The sequence below is a fragment of the Pteropus alecto genome, unplaced genomic scaffold (genome assembly GCF_000325575.1).
Source record: "Pteropus alecto unplaced genomic scaffold, ASM32557v1 scaffold17, whole genome shotgun sequence".
Classification (NCBI taxonomy): Eukaryota; Metazoa; Chordata; class Mammalia; order Chiroptera; family Pteropodidae; genus Pteropus; species Pteropus alecto.
In genome coordinates this window covers 4,322,661-4,332,334 of record NW_006440645.1, presented here as the reverse complement: position 1 = coordinate 4,332,334, position 9,674 = coordinate 4,322,661, and the positions used below count along the sequence as shown (strand labels likewise).

General features: G+C 45.2%; 1 non-coding gene across 1 annotated transcript; it reads left to right on the top strand.

Moving 5' to 3' along the window:
* Positions 1-1,992: 1,992 nt before the first annotated feature.
* Positions 1,993-2,099, top strand: LOC112484647. The gene has a single exon (XR_003048097.1). It is a non-coding gene; the product is annotated as a U6 spliceosomal RNA (small nuclear RNA).
* The last annotated feature ends 7,575 nt before the right edge of the window (positions 2,100-9,674 follow it).

The window sequence follows — 9,674 nt, the reverse complement described above, 5'->3', positions numbered from 1 at the left end:
TCCTTTTCTAATGAGGATCTGCTCGTTTGTACAATTCGCAAAGGAAAATTGTTATTTTTTTTTGAGATGTGCTGGTTTGTTTGGTGATTCAGAACTTACACTTAAAATACCAGTTCCACGAGAGTGGAGATGCTCAAGGTTCACCCACCCCATAGTAGCCAAACTTTTTCATGACAGAAAATAATGTGTCCTTACAGAACGACGCCAGGAGGCCGACTGCACAGGGCGCAGGGCCACGCACGGCATCGGAAACAGACGGGCTGAAGTCCCAGAGCAGCCCGCATGCGCCTCTGGTCCTTACGGTGCCGAAAACCTCGGTGCGACAAAACTGTCCAGATTACAGAAGACTCGAGCTCCACGGAAAGACGTCGGCTAACGTCTTCCAAGTTCTCGGGTGTTGAGTTCTGTGCTCACCATCGAGTCAGGCGAGATTCTTTATGTGATGTCTCTCTGTGACTGCAAAGTCCAGCTACATGGCTCAACACAGGCTGCGGACCAGGAAGGTCAGAGGCCCCCACAGCCTTTACCTAGGACATTAGTTGCCTAGGACAGGCATAACCAAGTATCGCAAACAGGTAGCTGAAGTCAAAAGAAATTTACTGTCCCTCAGTGCTGGAGGCTAACAGTCTGAGATCAAGGTGTCGCGAGGCCTGGATTCCCAGGGAAGCCGAACAAGGATGCTCCCTCGCATCTCCTCTGAGATCAAGGTGTCACGAGGCCTGAGGCTAACAGTCTGAGATCAAGGTGTCGCGAGGCCCGGATTCCCAGGGAAGCCGTACGGGGACGCTCCCTCGGGGACGCTCCCTCGCATCATCTCGGCTTCTGGCAGTCTCTGGGCAGTCTTTGGCATTGCAGCTACATAACTCCAATTTTTGCCTTATTGTCACATGACGTTTTCTCTCTGCCTTCATGGCCATATTCTCACAAGAACATCAGTCGCGTTGAAGTAGGGCGCCACCTAATTCTAGTATGACTTCATTTAACCAATTACATCTGCAAAAACCCTATTTCCAAGTAAAATCACCTTGACAAGCAGGTGAGGCAAGCGGCCTCCAGTGAGCCAGGCCGCCAGGCTTATCTACCCCGCCTTCCCACAGTGCTCAGGGCCCCGCACTCAGGAGCCGAATCAAAACTGAGCAGGAAGGAGAAACCAAGATGGAGGAAAGAAAAGGTCTAGATAAAAGTGGGACAGACAGAGAGAGCAAGAAAAACGCAGGAAAATCACCTTTAAAAAATATGCTGAACACTGCACAGAAACGACAGGAGTCGTTAGAACGAAACATCCCTCTGATAATCAGGGACACTAAATTCGCATAAAAGCAAGTAGCGGACAGTGTCAAGACCGAATCCCATACAAGATACTACGTGTTCTCAATAAAAAGAGCTAACTGAGATTTTTTTCACATCTTTTGAGAATAAATTAAATGATCATTTTTGCTACCTTAAAATCTCATGAGGAAGAATTCAATATTTTGACAAATTACTTCCCATTTTGACGTAATAAAGAATGTAGAGAGAAAAGAAAATGAAATACAGTGTTAAAAATATTAAAAACACATTTAATTTTACTAATGGGCTTTCGATGTGTGACTACTAAAATTATTATAATAATTCTTGATTTTTAATTATTTTTCAGATTTATTCTTGATTACTAGTTCTTTTTTTCATGGCAACATTTGTTTTTGGCCTTGATTTCAGCCAACTATTGACTTTAACTTCAGGCTCTTTAGCATTTGGAAAAATATATATCAGTGCATCTCAACCCTGTACGATTTATGGCCTGGATCACAAAAAGAGAACACGGATTCTCAGGGGGCCGCTTTCTCCCAGAAGTAGAATGAGAGAAGAGGGTTGGACTGTTCACTCTCAACCTTTCTCTCTAGATTCATCAAGCAGATCAAATCTTTATCAATTATCTTTTGCTGTTTAAAAACCGCCTGAAAATTTAGTGGTTTAAAACAACAGTTTTATCTGTTCATAACACAGTGGGTTGTGCTCCCTTTAGCAACACACGCACTAAAATTAGAATAATAAAGAGAATATTAGCACGGGCCCTGCACAAAGATGATATGCAAATTCATGAAGTGTTCCAGATTTTTAAGGGGTCAATTCCTCAAGAAGATATAACAACGGTAAGTATATATGCACCCAACACTGAAACAAAATAATATATTGTTTAAATATATTAAGCAATAGTAGCAGATCTGAAGGAAGAAATAGGCAACAATACAATAATAGTACCCCATTTTCAGCAATGGATAGATCATCCAGACAGAAAGTCAACAAGGGATGTTGGAGTTGAACCATACATTGGACCAAAGGGACCTAACAGATGTTTATAGAACATTCTATCCATTTTCTATAAATATACATTCTTCTCAAGTATACACAGAACATTTTCCAGGATAGATCATATGATAGGCCACAAAACAGGTCTTAGAAAATTTAAGAAGATTGAAATCATACCGACTATCTTTTCCGACCACAATGATATAACTAGAAATCAACAAGAGGAAAGTTGAAAAATTTACACGCATGTGGAAACTCAACAACATACTCCCGAACAATCGATGGGTCGAAGAAAAAATTAAAAGAGAAATTTAAAAAATCTCAAAACAAAATAGAAACAGAGCACACCAAAACCTAAGGGATGCTACAAAAGCAGTTCTGAAAGGGAAGTTTATAGTGATAAATGTGTATATTATGAAAATTGAAAGATCTCAAGTAAACAACCTAATTTTACACCTCAAGAAACTAGAAAAAAACAAACTAAGCCCAAAATTACAAGAAAGAAGGAAATAACAAAGATCATTGTGGAAATAAATGAAATATAGACTAGAAAAACAATAGAAAAGATCAGTGAAACTAAGAGCTGGTTTTTCAAAAAGATAATCAAAATTTACAAATCTTTAGCTAGACTAAGAGAAAAAGAACACTCAAATTAATAAAATCAGAAATGAAAGAGAAGACTCTACAAGTGATATTACAGAAATTTATAGGATCATAAGAGACTACTATGTTCAATTATACACCAACAAATTGGATAAGCTCGAGGAAATGGATAAATTCCTAGAAACATACAACCTACCAAGACCGAATCAGGAGGAAATAGAAAATTTTAACAGACCACTAATAAACAAGGAAATTGAATCAGTAATCAAAACCCTCCCGACACACAAGCTCAGGAGCAGATGGCTCCACTGGTGAATTTTACCAAACACTTAAAGAAGAATTAACACCAATTCTCCTCAAACTCTTCCAAAAAATTAAAGAAGAGGGAACACTTTCAATTTTCATTTTATGAGGCCACATTACCCAGACACCAAAGCCACATAAAGACACTACAGGAAAAGAAGACTGTAGAATGAGATCTCTGATGAGTACAAATGCAAAAATTCCCAACAAAATATTAGCAAACTGAATTCAACAACATAGTAAAAGAATCATACACTATGACCAAGTGGGATTTGCCTTTGAGATGCATGGCTGGTTCAACATACACATATCAAAAAATATAATATGCCTCCTTGAAAGAATGAAAAATAAAATCATATGATTATCTTAGTAGATGAAGAAGAAACTTTTGACAAAATACAGCATCCTTTCATGATAAACACCCTCAACAAATTGGGTATAAAAGAAACATGCCTCAAATAATAAAGGACAGAGGTGACAAATCCATAGCTAACATCACACTTAATGGTGAAAATTGAAAGCTTTTCTTCTAAGATCAGGAAAGGGGCGAGGGTGTCCACTACTCCGATTCAAAATAGTACTAGAAGTCCTGATTATCATAATTAGGGAAGACCTAAAATACAAGTTGTCCAGACTGGAAAGGAAAAAGCAAAATTGTCATTATTTGCAGATTATATAATCTTATATGTAGAAAATCCCAAAGACTCAACCAAGAAACTGCTAGAACTAATCAATGAATTCAGTAAAGTTGCAGCCTATAACGTCAACCCACAGAAATCAGTTGTTTCCATATACTAACGATGACATATCTGAAAAAGAAATAAAGAAAACTATCCATTCGCAATAGCATCAAAATCAATAAAACACTTAGGAGTAAATTTAACCATGGAAGTAAAAGACGTGTGCAATAAAAACTATAAGACTTTGATAGAAGACATTGAAGAAGACACAAATGGAAAGCTATCTTGTGTTCACAGATAAGAAGAATTAATACGGTTAACATGCCCATGCTACCCAAACCCATCTACAGATTCAGTGTAATCTCTATCAAAATCCAATGACTTTTTTTTTTTTTTTTTACAGAAATAGGAATTGTTTTACAACAGTAAAATTTAGATGGAACACAATAGACCCTGAATGGCCAAAGCAATCCTGACAGAGAAGAACAAAGCTGACAGAGAAGAACAAAGCATCATGCTTCCTGGTTTCAAATTATACAAAGGTGTAGTAATTAGAACCAGTATGGTCCTGCCATAAAAACAGACACACAGACCAATGGAACAGACTGGAAACCCCCAAAATGAATCCCTGCCTATACTGTCAACTAATGTTTGGCAAGGGAGCCAGGAACACTCAATGGGGAAAGGACAGTCTCTTCAACAAACGGTGCTGGGAGAACTGAGTATCCACAAACAGAAAGATATGTGATATGTATATAATGAAATCATACCGTATCTTATGCCGCTCACGAAAATTAACTTGAAATGGATTAAGACTTAAACATAAGACCTGACACCATAAAACTCCTCGAAGAAAACATAGAGAAGAAGCTTCTTGACACTGGTCTTGGAATGATTTTTTTTTGGATACGACACCAAAAGCACAGACGACAAAAGCAAAAATCGACGAGTGGGATGACATCAAACTAAAAATCTGCACAGCAAAAGAAATAATCAACAGAATGACAAGGAAACCTATGGAATGAAGGAAATGTTTGCAAACCACATATCAGATAAGAAGTTAATACCCCAAATATATAAAAACTCATACAACTTAAAAAAATATTAAAAAGGGGCAGAGGAATTGGAGTCATTTTTTCCAAATAGATATCCGAATGGCCAAGAGGTACACAAAAAGATCATAAATCATCAGGGAAATGCAGATGAAAATCACGATAAGCTACCACGTCACACCTGTTAGAATGGCTACCATCCAGAAGACGAGGAATAAGTGCTGGCGAGGGTGTGAAGGAAAGGAGCCCTTGGTGGGGAGGTAAACAGGTGCAGCCACTACAGAAAACGGTGTGGAGGATCCTCGGAAACTTAAAACTACAACTACCATGTGATCCGGCAGTCACAATTTTGAACACAGACACACACACCCCCATACACGCATGCACACACATATAAAATGGGAACAGAATATTGAAAAGATATCTGTTCCCCATGTTTATTGCAGCATTATTTGCAACAGGCAAGATAAGGAAGCAACCTCAGTGTCTGTCAGGGGACAAACGGAGAAAGCAGCTTTGGCACACACACGACAGGATATTACTCAGCCCTAAGAAGGGACTCTTGCCCTTTGAAACAACATGGATGAACCCGAGGGCATTACGTTTAGCAAAATCAGCCAGAGGAAGACAAATACTGTGTGATAGCACTTACATGTGGAATCTAAAAACGCCCAACTTGTGGATTCAGAGGAGAATGGCAGTGACCGGGCCTGGGGGCGGGGGGCTGGGAGATGTTACGGGGTACACACTTCAACTAGGAGACTGGTAAGTTCTGAAGGTGTAATGCACAGCTTAGGGATCACAGCCAACAATATTTCAGCATATACTCCAAAATTACTACAAGACTCAATACTAAATGTTCTCATCACAAAGAAGGACTGATAATCACGTGGCACGGCAGAGGTCGGCTGAGGTGACCACAGCGCAGTACACATGTGTGTCAGAGCAGCACGCTGTGCGCCTCACACTTTCAGGGCTGAACTGCGGGTCTCCGCTTGGCCCCACTCGCACCGGGAGGCCTTTCTGCTGGCCCGTTTGGGCTGCAGCTGGGCCTCTCTCATCGTTAAGAAGCCTCGTCTGGGCTTCTCTGCACAGTGGCAGCATATGAGGGGACCAGAGAGAAGGCACAAGGCCACTCCGGGCCGAGAGGTGCAGAAGCCACAACCCCTCACTTGCACTGCATTGTGTCAGTGAAAGCAAACCATAGGGCACCCCCTGGACTGAAGAGGTGAAAAAAATGGTCCCACCCCTTGGTGGGAGATGTGGCTGTCACGTTGCAGAGGGCCTGGGGAGGGAGGAGGTGCTGTCACCACTTTTGCAAACAATCTTCCCCAGAGCCCACCTCCTCTCCTGGGACAGATGAGCAAAGGGGCACAGAGGGGCCGGCAGTGCGATGGAAGGGAATAGTGGGGTGAGGGGGACGTGTCTGCTTTATACCAGATGTGGTGATGCTTTATACCAGAGGATTCCTATCACCCTACGGGCAGCAATTTCAGACATTTGCAGAAAGTAACATTTGCCCTAATAATGTTACTCTCCGCTTAAAACTCTGTCTTTACGTGTTTAAAAACATAACCAGTAAACATATTGAGCAGTGATTCTAGAGTGTTAGATTTTATATATTTTTGTTAATTTATGTTATTATTAAAGGAAACTTAAGTAGAATTTAAACGTATCTTTCTCTTGATGCAAACCGAAAGTCAACGAACTGCTGGGCGGCGAGCTGAGATTTCCATGTGGCGAAGTTTATTGTTAAACAGCAGTGTGATGAAGGAAAGTTTCAAACTCCGTTGTTCTCTCTAGGGCTTTACAAATTAGAGAGGCTCTTCTATATTTAGATGGTTTAAATGATGGCATCATACCAAAGAGTGGGGAGACGGCTATTTCTAACCGTGATTCATTTTGCCTCTGCAGCTACAGGGTGACCCGCTTATTAATGAGAAAGGCGGCTCACCCCTCACCACCCCATGGATTGGGCTGCTGATGAGTAAGAGGGAGATGACGCCTGTGTCATCGGTAGCGGCTGAGACAGGGGAGTCAAGACTGTCAGTGAGGGCAGCTGTGTGAGCATCACAGAAGCCAGCGCTCTGGGGCCGCCAGGAAGTTTGTGACGACCGCTCTGAACCCTTCCCTCTGGGGAAGCCCGACGTTCGTGGAGCGAAACTGGGCCAGGAACCTGGACCAGGAGAGGGGAAGAGACTGTCCCGAATGGCCGGGCCTGGCTCCACGGGCTCTGGAATCGAGGCTGGTTACACGGGGGGAGGGCCGGGTGCCATCTCCCTCCGTGTGTTGTCACCCTCTCGTTCTGAATCAGGGCCAACTGCAAAGTGGAAAAACAGAGCCCGGGGGAAGTGGAAAAGCGGCTGCCTCACGCCCTTGCGCCTCCCCACGGGGGCTTTCCTCGCTCTGGGTCCCCTCCGTTGGCGGCACCGGCGGGAAGGACAGGTGCCCGGGGGCTCTGCACGCAGGGACGTCCCAGACAGACGACGCCCGCTACAGTGTCTCTTCCTGTCCACCGCGGCGACAATGGACGATGGGTGTCTCTTTCTCTCCCTTTCTCCCTCCTTCTCTCTCTTTTCTTCTTTCTTTTAAAATTCCTCGTGACTATTCACTGGGAAGCTTGGTAAGAACGGCCATGACTGAATGTGACCAGCATCCAACACAGGTCAGGGACATTCGCAAAAGCCAAATTAACCATGAAGGCTGTCAGAGGTGTGACCTGGAACATCTCAAGGGCGTGAGGGATTCTGAACTCTGCATGTCTTTCATTCTGGGTTTACCTGGACATCCACACACACGCAACCTTCAACGAAGTTTCTTCTGAGCTTTGGAGAATCAGAGCAAGCCTGGGTCGGCATTTTGATATATTACATTTTATGTCTTCAGTAAAGACATAGCTGATCCTCGGTCCGCCTTGTTGAAAGCTGCGGCACAGTGGAAAACTGCTCTTTGTTTCTAAAGTGCTCTCCAGTGGGTGGGAGATTGTAATAACTGCTTCTGACTTGTTAGATGCTTCCCTCGCCTGCTGAAGCTTACGCAGCACACTGCATTCAACTGGGGCCAGACAGAAAACGGCCCGGTACGAGGTCCCGAGGGAAGGCTGTGGCTTCATGTCACGGGGAGACTGCTGGCTGCCCGGGGCGGCCCTGCTCGCGACCGGAAGCTCAGGGGGGCTGACCGACGCCGGCCCCCGGCATGCAGCACAGCAGCAAGGTGACGAAGCAGCGGTTTGACGGGCCTCGGGTACGCTCTGCTGAGTTCTTTCCTACCAATCTTTTGGAAAGGCAGCGTGCGAATCCACCAAAGTCCTCATCTTCCTACATCGGGCAAAGCGTCCTACACTCTTGAGTCTGTCGTGGGCACCTCTGCTCCCAGCCCCACTCCGCGGTCAGCAGAGGGACTCGTCCCAACTCCTTCCTGACAGCAGAGAGTTCAAGAACACAGAGCCTCACCCCTCTCAGCTTCTACTCCCCTCCCTCCTCCCAGGGATGAGGAATGGGAGGCAGAGAGTGGCCCGCTGATGCGTCAGAGCCGCGCGCTAGCAGGTGGTGAAGCCAGGACTGGAGGCTGTCGCGCTTCCTGTAGGCCCACGACCGACCACGATGTCAACACGAGCCATGTAGGGTTCCACCTACCTCGGCTTCAAGTGACGGAATTGCAATGCACGTGCACCGAAGTGTTTCGTGCTGAGAGGCAGATTAAAATGTTTATGCCACAGAACAGACGCCTCCGTAACTGAGTGGAGCATGTCACTGCCTTGCTTCAGAATCGCCTGTGGCTCCTTCCTGGCCCACACCTACGTGATGACTGGACAGTCGGTCACCACAAGGAATCAGAACTTGCTGTGGGTGCACCCTGACGTGTCACGCTGGCCGTGGGACACAAGCAGCTGCGTGTGGCAGGGAGCCAGGGTCCTCCGAGCAAGGGCCTCTGGTGAGCTCGGAGACGCCTTCTTTACACCGCGTGGCACATCATCTATGACCAGAAGTTTCAGTGTCTACAAAACGGAGCAAGACCTAAGAAACACCTGTGAAGCACCTCAAGCTGAGGATCCTTGTGGAGTTTTATGTATCTTCTCCAATTTTTTTAAACAACTTTTTCGCACCCCAGCTAACATCAGGTATTCTAGGTACTCAATTTTACCAATTCTTTCCAAAGTGTTCTACTCGGCTGTCATGGAAATGAGTCCCCTGCCATTGCCCCTCGCATTTACATTTCATCAGGTTAGGTGGTGTTTCATTAAGATACGTCATTCCAGTTACAAACAAGAGGCACGGATGGGCCGAAGTGCAAAGGTAACCGAGCCTCGCCACGCTCTGACTCGGGTGCTGGGAGCGGAAGTGCCGGGGCTGCGGGACAGGAGGCTGTCTCCCAAGTTCAAGGCGAGAGGCGTCAGGGGCAAGTTCTACAGAGCAAGAGACAAGCGCGGGTTGGCTGGGGAGCTCGCGGACCGCGCGTCTGCTAGAGCCTCTGCAGCTCGGATTCCTCAGTGAGGTGTTACAGCCCCGACCTTGACCCCGGCTTGCCTCCTCACCCCCTCTCCTCCCGTTCCCCCAAGTGTTTCATGGACCATCAGTGAAGGCCTTCTTCACGCCTCTCCTAACAGACGTGTCCACACCCCCTATGTGACAAGACGGTTTGTCCAGCCTCCCTGCCTGGGTCCAACATGTCCTGACCACAACTTTACCATGTCATGACAAACCCCTGGACACACCAAATAAAGCATTTCTTGGACGGGAGAAAGACG